The 21928-nt window shown below is 42.1% G+C and overlaps 1 long non-coding RNA gene across 1 annotated transcript in view; it reads right to left on the bottom strand.

The window, feature by feature from the left end:
* LOC104984754 overlaps window positions 1-21928 on the bottom strand; it is a 160979-nt gene that overhangs the window by 53597 nt on the left and 85454 nt on the right. Inside the window, exon 2 of the long non-coding RNA XR_824781.1 lies at window positions 13803-13874. This is a non-coding gene — a long non-coding RNA (uncharacterized LOC104984754). The remainder of the gene's footprint in view (window positions 1-13802; window positions 13875-21928) is intronic.

The raw sequence follows: 21928 nt of genomic DNA on the forward strand, positions 1-21928 counted from the left end.
TTGCCTTTCAGTGCAGGAGACACAAGGGACCTTGGTTCGATCCCTGGGTCGGGAAGATTCCCTGGAGGAAGGCATGGCACCCCACTCCAGTATTCACGGCTGGAGAATCCCATGGACAGAGAAGCCTGGTGGGCTACAGTCCATAGAGTCACAAAGAGTCGGACATGACTGAAGTGACTTAGCACACGGGCATGCACTAGTCTTCTTTATGCTTGAGATATGGTTTTAAAGTGCTGCTGGTGAATATCAGAAGCGGTGAGCACTGCACATCTACAAGACAATACACTGAGCCAAAGAATACTGGTGTCAAAGACTTGGACTAAGAATACTTGGACCCAGGACATTACAAGTTGTAGTGCAGTGTTATCCTGGATGAAAAGTAAGGAAAGATGGCAAAAGAAATTTCTATAATTCCAGAAAAGATTTTTTTTTTTAAGAAAATAGTGAAAAGTGTAGGTACAATTTTTCAACCAAACTTTCACTCAACATGTTTAAACCCCCCCTTTTTTTTTTTCCTTTTACTATGTGTTTAGTGAATTTAGGCTACCAAGGAGACACTGCTGGCCAGAGGGAGTGCAGTTTCCCATCAGAACTTGGTGACCCTGTAGCCCTGGGGTGGCCCTACAATTACCATCCCCTGCTCTCTAACCTGGCACTCAATGGTGCTGGGCTTTAATTTATATGAGGAAAACTGACAGGAAAGACAGCATGTGAGCACAGGGGAGTTTAGGAGATAAGTGTTGAATTGGAGTTTCCCCGGCGATCAGATGAGAGAACAGAAAGACATTTTGCACTGTTAATTCTTAGTGACTCTAGCCTAAGACTCCCTCTGTAATTCTCCAGAACTGACTTAGGAACTCCTTATTTTTCAAATGCTACTCCATGAGTCACTGGGCAGAGAGAAGAGACCTAACAATATGGGCTTTTGAAGAGCAAGTGAAGTTAGAAGGAAAAGGTAACCAGCAGACAAAATGTTTTGATTTTACCCTATCTCCCTGCCAGTGGCTCAGACTGTGAAGAATCTGCTGGCAATGCAGGAGAACCAAGTTCAATCCCCTGGTTGGGAAGACCCCCTGGAGAAGGAAATGGCAACCCACTGCAGTATTCTTGTCTGGAGAATTCCATGGGCAGAGGAGCCAGGCGGGCTAGAATCCATGGGGTGGCAAAGGGTCAGACAAGACTGATCAACTAACACTTCCACTTTCACTTTGGCCTGTTTCTGATGGGAATCATGGTTGGCTTGAGGAGTTGGTCACCAAATTATGATTTTTTTCCAGTGGTCAATATTCAATAGGTTACTAAGTGCCACAGTAGGTAACATGGATTCATTATAATCCCCACTGTACAAATCACCTTTGCTTAGACATATAAAAGTCATCTCAAACTTAAATTCAAAACCGAACTCCTGATCTTTTCACCAAAACCAATCTTTCCATCTCAGCTGATTGCAACTTCTTCCTTCCAGATGCTCAGGCCAAAAGTCTTGGAGTCATTTATCTTTGTCCATTTCGATAGCTGTAACAAAACACCACAAACGGGATACGTTATAAATAACAGGAATTTATGGCTCATAGTTCTAGGAACAGCAAGTCCAAGGTCATAGTGCCAGCATGGTTGGGTAGGGTGCTTTCTCTGGCTCATAGCTGGAGCCTTCTCACTGCATCTTTACCTGGTAGAAGAGGCTAGGGGTCTCCCTGGACCCTCTGTTACAGGGCACTAATCCCATTCACGAGGGCTCCACCTTCATGACCAAAGCACTTCCCTAAGCACTCCTAATACCATTTGCTGTTGTTGTTGACATTGGGATTTCACCATATAAATTTAGGGGGATACATAACATCATCCTTGAGTCCTCCCCAACACCTCAGTAGCCAGTTTGACAGGAATTCATTAACTTTACCTTCAGAACACATTTGTAAATTGATCTTTTTCATCACTGTACTGTTCTCACTCTGGTCCTCATCATCTGTCCTCCCATCTGGTCTCTGTGCTTCTACCCCTCTGCCCATTTAATGGGTTCAATTGTGACTCCCTAAAATACACATTCAAATTCTGATTCCCTGTATCTGTGAATGTGACCTTATTCGGAATTAAGTCCTTTGCAAAAGTAACTGCGTATATGCTCAGTCACTTCAGTCATGTCCAACTCTTCACGACCCTATGGACTGTAGCCCACCAGGCTCCTCTGTCTATGGGATTCTCCAGGCAAGAACACTGGAGTGGGTTGCCATTTCCTTCTCCAGTGCATGAAAGTGAAAAGTGAAAGTGAAGTCGCTCACTAGTGTCTGACTCTAGTGACCCTATAGACTGCAGCCTACCAGGCTCCTCCATCTATGGGATTTTCCAAGCAAAAGTACTGGAGTGGGGTGCCATTGCCTTCTCTGATAGTGGCACCAAAAAAGGTAATTAACATATAAATTAAGATGAGGTCATACTGGATTAAAGTATTAGTCACTCAGTCATGTCCGATTCTTTGCAAGTCCATGGACTATAGCCTGCCAGGTTCCTCTGTCCATGGAATTCTCCAGGCAAGGATACTGGGGTGGGTAGCTATTCCCTTCTCCAGGGACTCTTCCCCACCCAGAGATGGAACCTAGATCTCCTGCATTGCAGGCAGATTTTTTATCATTTGAACCACCAAGGAAGATAGGCCCAAAATCTAACTGGTGATGTCCTTATAAGGAAAGAAGAAAACTCATAGGAACAAAGAAGCATACGGAAGATAAGGCCATATGACAACAAGACAGAGCCTGAAATGATGCAGATAAAAGCAAGGAACACCAAGGACTGGCAGCAGCCACCAGCCATTTCACCAGGAATGGCAAGAAAAGATTCTGCCCTGGATACTTTGGAGGATGGTTTCTGTTGGTTTAAGCTACCCAGTTTGTGGAACTTTGTTACAGAAAACCTACGAAACTGACACACTCTGCAGTCCAGTCTCAACATGGCAACCAAAGGAGTTCCTTTAAAATATAAGCTGGAACATCCCACTCATGGGCTTCCCTTATGGCTCCAGAGGTAAAGAGTCTGTCTTCAATGCAGGAGACACAGGAGATATGGGTTCACTCCCTGGGTGGGGAAGACCCCCTGGAGGAGGAAATGGCAACCCACTTCAGTATTCTTACCTGGAAAATCCCATGAACAGAGGAGCCTGGACTGGCTACAGCCCAAAGGATTTTCAAGAGTCAGACATGCCTGAGCAACTAAGCACATCCCACTCATTCACTCAAAAGTCTGCAGTGGTTTCCCTCTTCTCACAGAGAAGAAGCGATAAGTCTTACAAAAGCCTGGATGTTCTAGGGAACTGACTCCCCCAGTGATGGCTCTGACCTCATCACTTGCACCCTCCAGCCACACTGGCCTCCTTGTGTTCCTCCAGCAATCCAAGCACATTCCTGATGTAGGGCAACTGCACTGCAGTCTCCTTGCCTAGAACATTCCTTTCCCAGATTTATGTATGACTAGTGTCTCACTAGTTCAATTAAATGCCAACTGCTCAGGAAGACCTAATATGGTTACCTAAGATTGCAAACCTCCCCTGCCAGTTCCAAGGCTCCTGAATCTCCTTTATCCTGCTCTCCTTTTTCTATTTCTGAATAGCATTTATCACCTTCTAGTGTACTGTGCAATTTACTTAACCATATGTCTATTTGCTATTGCCCATCTCCTCCTACTAGAAATTGAAGTTCATGAAGACAGGGGTCTTTATTTATTTTAGGTGATATACACCCCCTCCAAAGTGCCTGGCACATTATAGCTGCTATGTCAATATATTTAGGATAAATGAATAGGAAAAGGCAACATGACACAGCAGATATGAGGGTTTTCCAACTTCCAATCTCTGCTATCCTTAACCCCATTTTTATTTAGATGATCAAGTATTCAGTGGTCAGATAACAACTTGAGGGTTCCAGCTAAAAAGTAATATTGTTTAAAAAAGTAAATAAAAAATTAAAAAGTAATATCCGCACTTTCTAAGTTTTAGTAGGTATGCATCAAGTGAGCTTCCCAGACGGCACAGTGGTAAAGAATCCACCTGCCAATGCAGGAGACAAAAGAGACATCGATTCAGTTCCCAGGTTGGGAAGATCCCTTAGAGGAGGGCATGGCAATCCACTCTGGTATTTTTGCCTGGAAAATCCCATGGACTGAGAAGCCTGGCGGGCTACAGTCCATAGGGTCGCGACAAGTCCCACACGACTGAGCATACACACACACACACACACAGGCACAGAGTATTAACCTTGGTGTGTTTTTCAATCAAAACTACCACAAAAATGAAATTAGGGTAAATTTCAAAAAAAAAAAAGTAAACTCTAGCTACTGCTGCTTCCAAAATATTCCTGTTGAGGAACAAACTGTTTAAAGCAACATTAAATGCTTCAAAGGCTCAAGTAATCTTTCCAAAATATAAGCATCATACTCCTTTCCATCTCAGTAGAATGGGCTCACAGAGCCTCTATAATTTCTATAGTTAGAAATTACGAAATAGCTGAGATGTGCAGATTAAACTTTCTAGGCTTTGGCGTCTATGAAATCATCATAGGCTAAAACACTTAATCCTTTGAGCCTAAATCCAAATTGCAAACTACCCAGGAAAAAAAAATGAGATCATATATCTGCTACTCAGATCATGTTCTTATCTGCCAAGAATGCCTCTGAGATGATGTGTGTGTGCATGCTCACGCACATACACACACACACATACAAGCACACACTCATTCTAGCAGCAAAATTGCTTTGAAAACATTAATACACATTAATAAAAATGTAAAGACAACAGCTGTTTGAATTTCAGATAAACTGTAGGCCATTTTTTTAACCATTTAAATCATGGAGAAGGTTCATAACTGAATGAAAACATGATCCAAATAAAAAAATACAAGTCGTCTACAAAGGGAAGTTAAAATTGAGTTTTAAAGAATGTATCATAAATTATTAGTTATCTTGCCTCGTTGCCGAAGGAGGTGCTCCGGTTAACAGAGAGTTATTATGTGTTCCATATGTGAATTAGCAATTTAGACTGTCATAAAATACACTTAGTACTCTAAAAAGAACGTACCCTTTCTTTGATGAGTCAGTTAAAGGCTTTTCAAATTATTTCTGGGCCTTATAGTCACTGGGGTTAGCAAGAAATAGTTTACTACAATTGTACGCGAGTGCCAGCAAATAGACTTCTGACAAATACCAGTAAGTTTGTTACAGATGAAATTCAGGGTTACACAGAGAGATATTTACCTTGTAATATGCGCATGTGTGTCGGACTTCAGTGGTGTCTGACTCTGTGGGACCCTATGGGACTATAGCCTGCTGGCTCCTCTGTCCGTGGGATCCTCCAGGCAAGAATCCCGAAATGGATTGCCATGCCCTCCTCCAGGGATCTTCCCAACCCAGGGATCGAACCCAGGTCTCCCACATTGCAGGCAGATTCTTTACCATCTGAGCCACAAGGGAAGCCTTGTAATACAGTCCTTCCAATTTTTATTAATGGCAAGACTTGGAATTCTCAAAGTGCCCATCCAAATACAATGCAGAGCAGCACTGCTCTGATTCTCTGTGGCACATGGGCCCTAGGCCTTGGCTTTACACTTGCAGATGCTACTAGAAAAGGCAGCAACTGGAAACACATTCCTTCACAGCCAAAATGCCTCCTGTCTTCCAATTCCTCATACATACATTACCATGTCTGAAGTAGCTACTGGGAAGTTGCTGAATAACACAGGGAGCTAGCTTGGTACTCTGTGATGACCTAGAGGGAGGCGATGTATATATACATATAGTTGATTCACTTCGTTGTATAGCAGAAACTAAAAAACATTGTAAAGCAATTATGAAAAAGTAAAAATGTTAGTTGCTCAGTCAAGTCCTACTCTTTGTGACTCCATGGACTGTAGCCTGCCAAGCTCCTCTGTCCATGAAATTCTCCAGGCAAGAATACTGAAGTGGGTTGCCATGCCTTTCTCCAGGGGATCTTCCCGACCCAGGGATCGAATCTGGCCTCCTGCATTGCAAGCAGACTCTACTGTCTGAGTCACCAGGAAGCCCAAATGCTTCCCCTCAAGTAATTGTTGGAAACCCATTTCAGAGGCAAAGGGCATGACAGATAATGGGTGTTAAAAAATAGAAATTAAATAGGATAGAAACAAATACACGATGTGAATTAACATACTCTTCAAATGTCAGAATTTGAACAGGCAAACACAACTTTGGGTCCCAGCTATTGAGCATGCTCCTTTCCTTCCCTGGGAAGCCATCTACTGTCACTTCTGTGCTGAAGCTCTCAGAATGACTTCTTTGTTAATGAGCACTAAGTTAATAATGAGTGGTAAGTGCAGCCAAGTCTATGGTCTAAGATGCCACAAAATGCACACCTATCCCACTGAGAAGATGGCCTCACTTATGCCAAATCAACCTGATAAAACCTCATATCCAATTCTCAAGGAAGGCCTTTCTAGATTTGACAAATCCATGTTCCTAGGATACAAAGAACATCCATGAGAGCAGGAGCTTTATTTCACTCACTGCATGTCTATCCCCAGGAATAGTGCCTTGCATGGAGTAAGCACTGGATAAATATTTATTGGATCAGTGAATGGCTAATCTATTCTACTGGGAATGTCTATACAGTGCTAAGAAGTTTGAGCCTATTTAGAAATGAAACTCCTCTTGTATACAGTTAGCTTGTATAAAGCTTAAAGTCAGATTCTGTGGCAGCTGTTCTAAATACTCCATGCTAGTTGAACACTACCTTGAATTTTTTTTGTTCTAAAGAAATAGTTCTGATGAAGTCATAGACACCAGGGTTTGCTTTGGGGACTAAAAGAACAAGCAAGTCTTAATACAAATGTACCAACAACAACAGCTGAATTCTGGAATGATAATAAATAGAAGAGGACTTTGGTAGGTTACCCTCCTGGTGGCCCTCAGATTATATGAAACACTGTCCCTACTGATCCAGTTTCTGTGCACAAATAGTTTTGCCTTTCCTCTATATCTTGCCCCAAGGAGGTTCCTCTCCATTCTGTCTATAGTACCAATCTTCATTCAGTCAGTTCAGTTCAGTTGCTCAGTCGTGTCCGACTCTTTGCAACCCCATGAATCGCAGCACGCCAGGCCTCCCTGTCTATCACCATCTCCCAGAGTTCACTCAGACTCATGTCCATCGAGTTGGTGATGCCATCCAGCCATCTCATCCTCTGTCGTCCCCTTCTCCTCCTGCCCCCAATCCCTCCCAGCATCAGAGTCTTCTCCAATGAGTCAACTCTTCGCATGAGGTGGCCAAAGTACTGGAGTTTCAGCTTTAGCATCATTCCCTCCAAAGAAATCCCAGGGCTGATCTCCTTCAGAATGGACTGGTTGGATCTCTCTCATTTATTGTTGTGGTTCAGTCACTCAGTCATGTCTGACTCTTTGCAGTCCCATGGACTGCAGCATGCCAGACTTCCCTGTCCTTCACCATCTTCCAGAGTTCACACAAACTCAAGGGATGAGATGACTGAATGGAATCACCAACTCAATGGACATGAGTTCTGTTTTGAGCTGCCATAATATCACAACTGTTCTCCCTACATCTAATCTCATCTCACTCCAGTTCATCTCCTAGAAGTCCACCTTTTGAAAATGCTATGTGCACTGGGACAACCCAGAGGGATGGTATGGGGAGGGAGGAGGGAGGAGGGCTCAGGATGGGGAACACATGTATACCTGTGGCGGATTCATTTTGATATTTGGCAAAACTAATACAATTTGTAAAGTTTAAAAATAAAATAAAATTAAAAAAAAAGAATGTAAAATATCTCACTCATAATTTTATATTGATTGTATAAACAATGACATTTTTTGGTATAATGGGTTAAATAAAATAAATTAATAATATTGAAAAAAAAATAAAATAAAAACGCTATGCCCAGACTGATTTTCTGAGCCACAGAATTATAAGCAAAATAAAAGTTATTGCTTTTTGTCACAAAGTCTAGGGTAGTTTGCTAACCCAACAATAGATAAATGGAACACCTCCCAGTTAGACTCTGGGCTCTGGAAAGTAGGGAACCATTCAGTCATCACTATATTCCTAGTCTATAGTATGATACCTGGGGCACACATGAAGGAGGCTCTCACCAAATATTTATTGAGTGCAATTGAAAGTTTCAATGTCTGCTGTCTTATTTTTTAATGTTCCATTTACGGAATTTTGAAAATCTACACATTTGGACCAAAAATAACAGAGGCAATACATCTATGTGTTAGGTTTATCCTATTATTGAGGCTTTTTATAAAAATGGCTCTTTGCTTTCCCTTTCTTCATGGTATGAAATCCCATGGGAGAAGCTGGACCTGGTATTGCAAAGTGAACTGAAATGGCACAAAATACAGGAAAGTATTCAGTAAAAAGGAAAATCAATCCAATTCAGCTAAGTGCACATCATTTGTTCCCTGTTCCAATCAAAGTGTCCATCCTGTGTTTCTCTGTTCCATTTTACGTAAGGGAAAACATTTCTAAATGCCTTGTGTGCCCACGATTTTCCTCTCCTACCAAATCAAAAGTCAATACCCAAATGCTACTCAATATAACTCTGTAATTGCTCTGGCTCAAGAAGATGTCTGTAACATTGAAAAGCTCTTTTTAAAAGTGTATCTTAAAGACTCAACTAGTGGTGATGTTTCTCCCTGGGAGCACACTAATTTCTTTGTTATCTGGCTTTGTCTGGGAAAGAGATGCTCAGAGCAAGTGAATTTTCTAGATCACCTCCCCTAACTCAAAAAACGTTACTTACAAAGCCTACAAGTTCTCCTACCACAAGACACTGGTCACCCCTGCAATACCTTGAGCTGAATAAACAAGGCTTGGCCAACACTGGGCTGCAGAAGTTTCCAATCCTAAATTGCATAAAGGCTGAGGGTTGTGCATGCAAACCCTGAGGGCTCTCTGGAGCAAACCCATCAGTGACTAAGACTCCTCCATGGAAAGTGGCAGGTATGAAGCAAAATCCACATTTAATAACTACCCTCTTGAGCTTTAACACTGTTTATTTACAGAGACTTGGATGGTGGAGAACTGATCCCACTGCCCAAGGCGTCAGGCTCCTTTTAACCCTTGGCAGCCTGACAATGGTCAAAGCTTTTTAGCCACACTGATCCAGATCCTTTCAAAGGTGCTATCTCTGCATCCCTTGAGATATATAAAAAAATTTATCCCCCCCTGTACAGACTTGATGTTTCTGCTTCCAGCTTGCTTCACTCAGTCAAGGTTCTTATTGAAACTACTGAATGCTCAGTTTTCAACCTGATTTGACTCGATCAACTTATTCACTCACATACTCATCTGTGCAGCCTTTACTAAGCTCTCACTCTGTGCCAGGCCCATATTGGATACTGAGCATAGAAAGATGAACAAGACCAGCTCTCTCACTTGAGGAACTCACCAGCTAGTGAGATCAGCACTGGGATCGCTGGGATCAGCAAACCACAGCCTGGGGGCTACCTCCGACCTGCTGTCTATTTTTGTATGTAACATTGTATAGACACACTCATTTGCTTATAAATTATCTATGGTTGCTTTCAGGCTAAAACAGCTGATCTAAATTGTTGTGTCAAAGATGCTGAGGCTTGAAAAGCAAAAAATGTTTACTATCAGGCCCTTTTCAGAAAAAGTCTGCTGAAAACTGTATGGTAATACAGTTCTGGTCCATATTCAACAGTCCACAGGGAGAGGGAGGGGTTCCTGAGTATCCAGGAGTGCCTGAGCAGAGCGGGAAGCATAGAAGATCAGCCAGGAATAACAGCAGAGAGCAACAGGTAAAAGCTGGGTGTGGGGGAGGGACTTCCGAGAGTGGTTAGGTCTTGGGAGTGGAGCAGGGGAGGACAGAGGCATAATGGGAGACGGAGCTAAGAAACGGCAGGTCTCTGCAGGCCATGAGGAGGCCATGCTGGTTTCTACTATGTCAGCAATGGAAAGTCTTTATAGGTTTTAAGCAGAAGAGGCAACAGAAAAGAGATTGAAAAGAGGTGAACAGAAAAACCCATGAAGACTCCACTGCATTGGTCCAGGCAAGAGATAGTGACTCAGGAAAAGAACAGCAGTGGCAGTTGATGGAGAGGAGGATTCAAAGGTCTCAAGGAAAATGAATTAACCAGCGTTAATGTATCACAGATGTATCACATTCAGTGAACACTCTATGTGGAGCTACAACTGCAGTGATGGAGACAGGCAACCTTGCTGTGTTCTAATCCATCCCTGAAAGGCTCAGGCAAGGACAGTCCTGTACCTGGGGGCCTCAAAGAGGAATTTCTTTGGTCATCCTTTTTTAATAACTAAATATTGTTCAGTGGCAGCTGGTGAAAAGAGTGGAACAGGTGACTTAATTGTTAACCACGGGGACACCTTTACTCACTGTTTTAACACTTGCCTTCCCCCACCCCTAGCTTGCTTTTCTCTTGATGAGACCTGTTGAGCAGGGAGATGGGCAGGACACAGTGTGTTCAGATTGACCTCAAGCAAGTCTTGACACATTCACTTTCCTGATCTGTGCCCTTGGGCAATCTCCTTAGCCTTTTGAATCTCAGTATCTTCACCGTAAAATGAAAATAAAGTATTGCTAGAAGAATTAGACAGCACAACACAAGCAGAGTGCTTAGCTCAGGGCTATAGTTAGCCAAAATCAACACCAGAATCCCTTAGATCTCAACCAAATGGCCAAGCCTCAACCCACCCCCACCAAATAGGTGAGATCCCATTTCTGTTGGCACCTAACACAATTGAATAATGGAGGAGCTAGGTACACTGTTTCATGTCTGGTTTCCAAACAGAGTTAAGGCTCCAAGATATCAAAGTCCATGCCTCCAGTGGCCTCCTCCGGGCCAGTACAGTGCCAGGTACATGGTAAAGGGCCTGATATATTTGTTGAACAAATAAGGGAGTGAGGAGGAGGAAAGGGAAGGAGAAGGAGAGAAGGAAAGATACAGAATGTCTCCTTGTTCTTTCACTGCCTCTCAGTATTGCTGTCCCTAAACCTGGTTGTTCAGAAAGGGAGGAGAGTGGGGAGTAAGTGGCTGGCATGGATGACATTCACCTCCTATCCATGAAGAATGTTTTTGAGGGTCCAAGGTGTTCATACACTCTACCCAGCTGGGAGCAGCTTCCTTGGGCTTCATTTAGCAGAAAGCAGTGAATAGCTCAAAGAAAGGCAGACTTCCCCAGACCTGGCAAGGAGGGAACTGATTAACCAGAAGTTCTGGCTGCCAAGAGCCAAGGCAAAGCAGCGCAGGATAACACACCTCGAGGGATGTTATCCAGAAATTCATTAAATTCAAATCCTCTCATAAGCAGTTTAATTTCTTATAAAATTTGGGCTTCTAGAAATCTCAGTGGGAGACCTTGGATTTTAGCAATCTGGGTTCATAGCAAATGTAGATTCTAAGGCAGAAATCTCAAATCTAATAATACTTAAAGCATGAGAACAATTTTTAACTACTTTAATGGAAATTTTTCTAAGATCTATTATGTGCCCTCAGCCATGATAAGCAGACTGAACATGTCACACCTTTTCTTGGTGACCAGAGAGCCCAGACTTCTAAACTGTTCTAATCTATGGGAATTCTGACTCTCTCGTGACACCTCCTTCAAAGTACTGCTGCTGCTAAGTCACTTCAGTCGTGTTAGACTCTGTACAACTCCACAGATGGCAGCCCACCAGGGTCCCCAGTCTCTGGGATTCTCTAGGCAAGAACACTGGAGTGGGTTGTCATTCCCTTCTCCAATGCATGCATGCATGCTAAATCGCTTCAGTTGAGTCTGACTCTGTGTGACCCTATGGACAGCAGCCCACCAGGCTCCTCTGTCCACAGGATTCTCTAGGCAAGAATACTGGAGCAAGGTACTACAACAGGCCTCTTAAATTGTTGCTCCTACCTCAAAAGAGCACCCAGAAAGTGATACACATTTGAGTTGATACTTCTTCATTTTCTTCTAACCATGGCTGCCTCTATTTTCCTCTGCTGCTTCTCAAGTGGCCATGGAGCCTCAGCAATTATTTCCATTCCTTTTGCTACCTGCCTGCCACTCCTCCAGTCAGAGACACTGGTATAAACTCACATTTATGTTTAGAAGCAAATGGTTGCCTATGGGAATATCTATAGATGTGCCAATATACATGGGTTAGTAGACATTTGTACATATCCTTACTTCTCCAGCTGACAAAGCCTGGCAGCAATGACATGCCAATAGCAACCAGCATACCTAGGACCCAGATCATGGTTTCTAAACTATTCTTCAGTAAAAGGAAACAGGGCTCCTTGGAGAAATGGTTGATTCTAGGGCTAGACATATGCAGTATGAGCCTGGAGTATCTCATCATGCCAGAAAGCAAGGAAACACTCAAAGTTTTTAACCCATAAAACAGACATATCAAAGTGACAAGGGAACCAAGTGGCAGAGCTACCAGAAGTCAACACTAGCAAAACTTGAGCAACAAAACAAAGTCGTACTAGATGATTGCTGTTGTTGATGTTACAGCACTAAGCTGTGTCCGACTTTTGCGACCCCATGAATTGCGGAACGCCAGCCTTCCCTGTCCTTCACTATCTCCCAGAGTTTGCTCAAACTCATGTCCACTGAATCAGTGATGCCATCCAACCACCTCATCCTCTGCCCAGTTCAACAAATGCATAGTATTAGGCTGCTATAGTTGATAAATATTAATAATTAATAGAATCCACCTGTAATGCAGGAGACCCTGGTTCGATTCCTAGGCCGAGAAGATCCCCTGGAGAGGGAATAGGCTACCCGCTCCAGTATTCTTGGGCTTCCCTGGTGGCTCAGATGGTAAAGAATCTGCCTGCAATGCAGGAAACCTGGGTTCGATCCCTGGGTTGGGAAGATCCCCCAGAGGAAGGCATTGCAACTCACTTTAGTATTCTTGCCTGGAGAATCCTCATGGATAGAGGAGCCTGGCTGGCTATAGTCCATGGTGTCACAAAGAGTCAGACAAGACTGAGAGACTAAGCACAAGCACAATAATTAATACTTGTTAGTTATGGCTAGTCATCATTAGATGTGAATAAACTAGTCTTTAGATGATTAGTTATAACTAATCATTATTCGTATTAATATTGATTAACTATAACAGCCTAATACTATGCACTTGTTGTTGTTTAGCTGCTAAGTTGCGTCCAACTCTTTTGTGACCCCATGAACTGTGGCCTGCCAGGCTTCTCTGTCCATGGGATTTCCCAGGCAAGAATACTGGAATAGGTTGCCATTTCCTCCTCCAGGGGATCTTCCCAACCCAGGGTTCCAGTCTGTGTCTCCTGCACTGCAGGTGGATTCCTCACCCCTGAGCCACTGGGGAAGTCCAATACTATGTATAGTATAAAACAAATATCCACAAGTCCTTAGTGATATAAATAAATGACTAAACAGATTTTAAAAAATTGGGACAGAAGAGACAAACCAAATATCCCATGTAGAATAATTCCAAATAATGTACATAGATACACTGCTTTCAAGGAGCTGGATCATAATTCCCCTTTCAAACATGGGCTGCACAAAGTGACTTCCTTCCAAGGTGTACAGCACAGAAAGGCAGAGGGAAAGTGACTGGACAGTGGAGAAACCTGACAACATGACCTCAGCCAGGTGATATCAAGATCAACTCTGATGCTGATAGTATGTACCCTTGATATGATGCAATAAGGACGGCACATCCCCTCTAAGGGTCTCCTCGCCAACACTCATAACCACAGTGGAACCATGAGAATCGCATCAGGCAAACCCTAATTGAGAAATAGTGTTCAAAACATCTCACCAGTATTCTTTGAAACTGTTGAGGTCATCAAAAATCAGGAAAGTCCAAGAAGTCACCAGGGCCAAAAGGAGCCTAAGAAGATAAGATAACTAAATTACTAAATGCAATGTGCGATGTACCAAATCCTGGAACAGAAAAGGAACATGAGGGGAAAAGCAAGGAAATTTACACAAGCTATGCATTTTAGTTAATTGTATGAATAATGTGTCAATGTTGGCTCATTCATTAAAACATATGTACTCATCTTACTCAGATAACATGTGAATAAAAGGGATAACTGGGCATGGGGTGTAATGGGAACTTTCTGTATTATCTTGCAGTTTTTCTGTAAATCTAAAACTGTTCTAAAGTGAATAGTTTTTTTTAAGAAAACTTAAGTCACCCAGTCTCCAGGCTTGGGAATGGAGGGTGGAGGACACCTCTTTCCACAGACCCTGCTGTCCTGGGCATGTGGGCTTTGACACATCCAGGTACTCATCCTGCCCCCAAGGTGCTGGCTCCTGAGAGTGGATCAGAGCAACCCTCATGCACTTAGAACAAGATTCAGGGCTTGCAGGCTTTCAAAAGGCTGCGTCAACAATTAATACCCACATGCACTCTTGTCATATGCACTATTCTGCCAGATAACAAGATTCAGATTGATCAAGAAAGAAACCTCTACCCAGAAAATGATAAAAACTCATGTGACGTTAGGAAGCCAATTGGTTGAAATTTGTTAGGGAAAGACCATTCCCTGTAGTTCTTATTTACAAGCTTCTCAAACTGGCTCCTAAATAGCTTCCAGCTAAGAAAATGCATTAAAAATATCCATAAAACAGCACTAATAAGCCCTCCATAACCAAAATCTAATTGAAGATTATAAAGAGCGAGAACACCAAGTACTCCTTAAAAGGCAAAGGGAAAAAGGTTGATCTTCCGTAGCCAGCAGGGCCATGTGGTGGGAGTGCTTTCTTCTGGGACTCCAGGGCAGAGAGAGCACTAGGGTCTTCTAGAGCGGCTGCTTTCTCCAGATACCATGTCAAAGGCATGACACAATTTGGCCACAGCAGAGGAGGCTGGGCTTCAGTGAGAAGAACTCTAGACAAGTAAGTGAGATTCTATTCTACCCTTTTGTTCCGTGATTGTTGTTGCTGCTCAGTCATGTCTGACTCTGCAAACCCGTGGACTGCAGCAGGCCAGGCTCTCTTGTCCTTTAGTCTCTCCCAGAGTTTGCTCAAACTCATGTCCATTGAGTTGATGATGCCATCCAAACATCTCATCCTCTGTCATCCCCTTCTCTTCCTGCCTTCAATCTTTCCCAGCATCAGGGTCTTTTCCAAGGAGTTGGCTCTTCTTCATATCAGGTGGCCAAAGTATTGGAGCTTCAGCTTCAGCATCAGTCCTTCCTTGATTAAACCACTCTATTGTTCCAACCAACAATTTTCTCATATATAAATAAAGAACAATGAAAGTCTTATCCTTACCTACCTAAGTGACAGATTGTGATACTTCACAAAACATAATTATGCAAGCATAAGGAGACATCTCTTTCTTCAAGGTTTTCAGAGTGCATCATTTTTTTCCCATAGAATTCTTTGAGAAGTAAATCAGGGTTTTAGAATCAGTATGTGAATCTTTGTTTTAGTCATGTACTTGACAAATCTCACTCAATCCATGCATTTGTGACATTCTCTTTCTCTGGTTATTAACTGCATAAAATCTTTTTTTAAACTTTTTATTTAATATTGGAGTAGAGTTAACAATATTGTGTTAGTTTCAGGTGTACAGCAGAGTGATTCAGTTATATATATACATGTATTTATTCTTTTTCAAACTCTTTTCCCATTTTAGGTTGTTACATAATATTGAGCAGAATTCCCTGGGCTACACAGGAGGTCCTTGTTGGTTATCCCTTTTAACTATAACAATATGCATATGTCCATCTTATTTGTAGACCTCAGCCATGTGCTCTTTTTTCCCACCTTCCCTTCTCTTCCTAGTCTGACACCTCTCCCAGTACTACTGGAACATCTGAAATTAGTATTCTTACCACAAAGACATATCAACAAGTCTGGTGAACCACAAATGTCATGTTATACGCTGTTGTTGTTTAGTCGCTAAGACTTTTATGACTCCAAGGACTGCAGTCTGCCAGTCTCCTCTGTCCATGGGATTTCCCAGGCAAGAATACTGGAGTGAGTTGTCATTTCCTTCTCCAGAGGATCTTCCTGACACAGGGATTGGACTCACATTTCCTGCATTGGCAGGTGAGTTCTTTATTGCTGAGCCACCAGGGAAGCCCACGATATTGTATAGCATATCTTAAATCATACATGGATAATCTGCTTAGATACAGAATCTGAGAGTTACTGGTGATTTTGATTTACACCACCTATTTACCTCATCCACAACCAGAGATATTTCATCTTATTTGTGGGCTGGCATGCAGGGCCTCCATGCTGTTCACGCTCTTCTGTGTTCATTCTTCCCCATTTCTAGGGCTTCATTCTGAGTCTCACTTGGGCAACACCTTCCCTTGGTCCTTAGCTCACTCTACTCCCAGGACTAACCTGCACAAGTGGCCAGGAATTTCCTCTCATATCCACCCAACTACAGTCCTGCCTTTCTTCTCTGCTGTGGTCACTGCATTTACTTCTCCCTCTGGTACTTTCTGCAAAGCATCCACAGAGGGTTTTCCTGTTTCCGGTTTTCTTAGCACAACTGCAGGCAGAGATGAGAGTGCTTACTTGAGGGGTAGAAATCGTCACTAGAAAAGGAGAGGTTAAGGATCATGAAAAATGAAAGATCTTCCAGCAAAGTTATGGAAGAAATAGAAGAGATCTGGAGTCTACAGCACAGGTGGTTGAATTGGAAAGGAGGGAAGGAGGGAAGGAGGGAAGGAGGGAAAGAGAGAGGGGTGAAGATAGAGTGGGAAGGATATTAAGAGGGTTCATGCCCAGAGCATTTTAAAATTTTTTAGTGAAAGGAGATTACACTTGCTGAGACTATACTTTAACAAGAATTATAGAAAATAAGAGTAGATTAAATAGCTATTGGGAATGGGATAAAGAACCACTCAGGGGCAAGGGTTAGGATTTCTCCCATCACATGGCAAATCTCACTGAGATTGGCTCTAACCACCAAGAACCTGGAATGGCACCTCATAGCCTTTGGGGGGCTTCATATTATCATGCAGACTGTGCATGCTTCCAGTTTGTGTAACTGGATCTGTGACCTCCAAAGTTAGGCCCTTTTGCTTTAGACAATCATGTAACTTCTTCCGCCAGAGAGCTTCCATCCTGGAATGTCTTTCAACCATAGAAGAGTTATAAAACCACCTCTATCTGGATTTGAAGTAAAAGACATAAGGTATTATGGAGAAAAGTTTACATTCTCATAACTTTCCTTCATCATGGGCATTATTTTGGTGTGCTGCCAAACACCAATCAGCTGTGGGTAGTGCCTGCGTTCCAAAACAATTCTGTAAGAATGTATTATTCTATAAACAATAAACTATTGTAACATTTCTTAGATTCAGTATCAGACCAAAAAGAATACTACATCACTTGTTCACTTGATTATTTTCTCATGAACTTGGGGCATTTGATTTACGCTCAACTATTCCTATATTTAAAAACATTTTGTTATTTCATAATCAAATTTTAATCTTCTAACCTAGATGACTCAGGAAAAATACTTAATCCATCAAAATAACTCCAAACCATGTGCTTTTCCAATCACCTTCAAAATGGCATATAGTTTCCATCATGTTTGGCTTGTAAAAGGCTTGGCAATTTATGACCTTTGGCTTATTTCCAGTCCCCTTAGCTGTCAATGCTATGCTAATGCCATCTTCCAGAGGACTCCTGGCAGGATTTCACAGGGATGTCTGTGGGTTTGGATTAGCAGGAATAATGAATGAAATTATTAAGTAAAAGGCACCAGCCTTGAACCCTGTACCCAGGTGCCCATGTAGTACACCAGAATTCTCTTTTTGAATGGGAAATAAACTTGATGGAAAGAGAATGGAAGCTAAAAACATTAAGTGTCCACTTAGAGCCATATTCTGTATATATTATCTCATTTCAATTCAGGGTATTATTTATTATACATTGAGAAAATTATGGTTCAGAGTTTCATAATTTACCTAAGGACACAGCCAAGGATTAGATCTCAGACAGGTCGGCTTCTTAAGCTCTTGGTCTTTCCATCACTCCATTCTGTTGATTCCTACTTTTTGTTGTTGTTTAGTCCCTAAGTAATAACTGACTCTTCATGATCCCGTGGACTATGCCTGCCAGGCTCCTCTGTCCATGAGATTTTCCAGGCAAGAATACTGGAGTTTTTTTCCTCCATTTCCTTCTCCAGGGGATCTTCCCAACCCAGGGATCGAACCCACGTCTCCTGCATTGGCAGGTGGATTCTGTACCAGTGAACCACGAGGGAAGCCCCAATTCCTGCTAATGATTATTAAAACCAGAGTAAATCGCTCTAAAAGTCTATTCTAATCAACTTCTACTGGAGATATGATTTTACATGTATATATGGGCTTCCCTAGTGTCTCAGATGGTAAAGAATCTGCCTGCAGTGCATGAGACCCAGGTTGGATCCTTGGGTCAGGAAGATCCCTTGGAGAGGGAAATGGCAACCCACTCCAGTGGTCTTGCCTCAGAAATCCCGTGGACAGAGCAGCCTGGTGGGCTACAATCCATGGGGTTGCAAAGAGTTGGACACAATTGAGTGACTAACACACATACACACACACACATATGAAATTCACATGTATCCCCACTAACATTCAGGATATATATGAATTAGACCCATCAAGACAGTAATAGTTGGGAAACGTGCCTTTCCCTAAACAACAGGTAAAAAGAACATACATAAATAAGTTCTAATAACTTTCCAGACTTAGACTGAGTCTGGAAACTGAAGTCTGGAAAAAGCAAAAGCATATCTAATAGTACACGAAGTGACTAAAAATAAAGAAAATTATCTCAAAGTAAATGTCCCTATGAAGACAGCTTTTCCAGGGTAAGTAGGAATCTATTATTCATCTTGTTGGGAATAACTGCCCTGGTCTTGCTTCTATCTTTAGCGTGTGCACACATTGTTGAATATAAAACATGTAAAGCACGTAATCTTCTAACATAACTCATGTCTGAAGAAGCAAAATAAAACCACCCCTTCAGAAATTCCTTTCTGGCATCTTATTTTGTTTTTAAGAAATCTGTTTTTCAAAGAAATAGAGGGTTTTACTCTTCAGTAGAATGATGTTTTCTTCAGTTTTTCCCTTAAATTATTTTTACTCTCTGACACAAAAATGAATCTATCTTTATCAGTAAAAAACTTTTTTAAATGTTTAATTCTGATTAAATCCTTCCAAATATTTTTTACATGGGTGTTGCAAGTGTTTTTCCTTTTCCTTATTCTTTTACTTATTTTTTTATACTTATTTTTTGTTGGAATATAATTGCTTTATGATGTTGTGTTAGTTTCTATTGTACAACATCATGAATCAGCTATACAAATGTATTACTTACACACACTTTGAGAAGGAAATGGCAACCCACTCCAGTATTCTTGTCAGGAAAATCCCATGGATAGAGGAGCCTGGCAGGCTACCCTCCATGGGGTCACAAAGAGTTGAACACAACTGAGCATGCACACGTGCACACACACTTTTAAAAAGCCACCAGATCTATACAAAGTTCTTATTTCTAATTAAAGAAAGGGCGTCTATCATCCAACAGGTTTTTTATGAATGCCTACTCTTTACCCAATGCTGGCGCCTCACAGCCTTCTCTATTAGCTTCTGTTTGTTTTCGTTTAAATGCTGACCAAATGGACATTAATAATTACAAAGTCTGAGATCCAATCCTGATACTAAGTGTGCCAATAATTAGCTGGTGACCTTAGACAGTTTGCTTTATCTCTCTGGTTCTCAGTTTCCTCTTGTCTGAAATAAAGAGACTATGACACTCTTATGGACTGAATTTTGCCCTCCCTCCCAAATTCATATGTTGAAGCCTGACACCTGGTATCTTATATGTGACTGTATGTGGGGATAGGGCCTTTAGAGAAGTGATTAAATAAAAATAAGGTGTTTAAGGTGGGACCTAACCCAAGCTCACTGGTGTCCTTATAAGAAGAAGAAATTAGCCCAGTCAGGGGAAAAACCATCTGAGACAATAAGAAGGTGGCCATCTACAAGCCAAGGAGACAGGCCTCACAAGAATCAAACCTGCCCACACACTGATTGTGGACTCCTAGCCTCCAGAACTGTGAGAAATAAATTTCTGCTATTCAGGTCCTACCCTACAGCACAGGGAACTCTGCTCAATGTTATGTGGTAGCCTGAATAGGAGCAGAGTTTGGGGGAGAACTATTGATGTTGTTGTTTAGTAGCTATATCATGTCTGACTCTTTAAGACCCCATGGACTGTAGCCCACCAGGCTCCTCTGTCCATGGGATTTCCCAGGCAAGAAGACTGGACTGGGTTGCCATTTCCTTCTCCAGAAGGTCTTCCCAATCCAGGAAGTCAAACTCACATCTCCTGAGTCTCCTGCATTGGCAGGTGGATTCATTACCACTGAGCCATCACAGAAGCCCATGGGGAAGAATGCTGCTGCTGCTGCTGCTAGTCGATTCAGTCGTGTCCGACTCTGTGCAACCCCATAGACCGCAGCCCACCAGGCTCCTCCGTCCCTGGGATTTTCCAGGCAAGAGTACTGGAGTGGGTCGCCATTGCCTTCTCCGTGGGGAAGAATGGATACATGTATATGTATGGTTGAGTTCCTTTGCTGTCTACCTGAAACTATCATGGTATTGTTAAGCAGTCAATATAAAATAAAAATTAAAAACAAAAGAGTATACCTAGATTTCCTCATTCCTAAATAATAGAGGAAGATGCAGACAATTGAACTAAGTAAGTCCGGAAAACCAAGGATCTTCCCCCAAATTGTGTTTGGCTTCAGGGAGTAATTGACAATGAATATCATAAGGCAAAAAAAATGGAAAGAAAGTGAGTGCATTAAGACACTGCCAAGCCACTGAATCAACAAAACACAGTATCAACCCAACTTCTAAATTGTTAAAATAATTTTTAATATTGTCCATTTATTTTCAAACACTTAAATCCATTATGGTACTTGTCATAAGCGTCTTGATTAACATGAGAAGATGGATAGGACAGAAAGTTGTGATGAGCAGTAAATCTTAAGATGTGTATTACTGGGGACTTGCCTGGTGGTCCAATGGCTAAGACTCTGCACTCCTAATGCAGGGGGCCCAGTTTTGATCCCTGGTCTGGGAACAAAGATTCCACATGCTGCAGCTAAGACCCAGTGCAGCCAATAAAAAAATCTATTTTTTAATGTGTATTGTTAAGTCCAAATAAACAATAACAGATTATTAAAAAAAAAATCTGTTATTCAAGCCACACAGTCAGCAGTACTTTGTTAACGCCAGCTCTAACAAACTGGTTCCAAATAGGAAAAGGAGTTTGTCAAGGCTGTATATTGTCACCCTGCTTACTTAACTTATATGCAGAGTACATCATGAGAAACACTGGGCTGGAAGAAGCACAAGCTGCAATCAAGATTGCCGGGAGAAATATCAATAACCTCAGATATGCAGATGACACCACCCTTATGGCAGAAAGTGAAGAGGAACTCAAAAGCCTCTTGATGAAAGTGAAAGTGGAGAGTGAAAAAGCTGGCTTAAAGCTCAACATTCAAAAAACGAAGATCATGGTATCTGGTCCCATCACTTCATGGGAAATAGACGGGGAAACAGTGGAAACAGTGTCAGACTTTATTTTGGGGGTTCCAAAATCACTGCAGATGGTAACTGCAGCCATGAAATTAAAAGATGCTTACTCCTTGGAAGGAAAGTTATGACCAACCTAGATAGCATATTCAAAAGCAGAGATATTACTTTGCCAACAAAGTTTTGTCTAGTCAAGGCTATGGTTTTTCCTGTGGTCATGTATGGATGTGAGAGTTGGACTGTGAAGAAGGCTGAGCGCTGAAGAATTGATGCTTTTGAACTGTGGTGTTGGAGAAGACTCTTGAGAGTCCCTTGGACTGCAAGGAGATCCAACCAGTCCATTCTGAAGGAGATCAGCCCTGGGATTACTTTGGAA

The sequence above is a fragment of the Bison bison genome, unplaced genomic scaffold, assembly GCF_000754665.1.
Source record: "Bison bison bison isolate TAMUID 2011002044 unplaced genomic scaffold, Bison_UMD1.0 scf7180017864035, whole genome shotgun sequence".
NCBI lineage: Eukaryota > Metazoa > Chordata > Mammalia > Artiodactyla > Bovidae > Bison > Bison bison.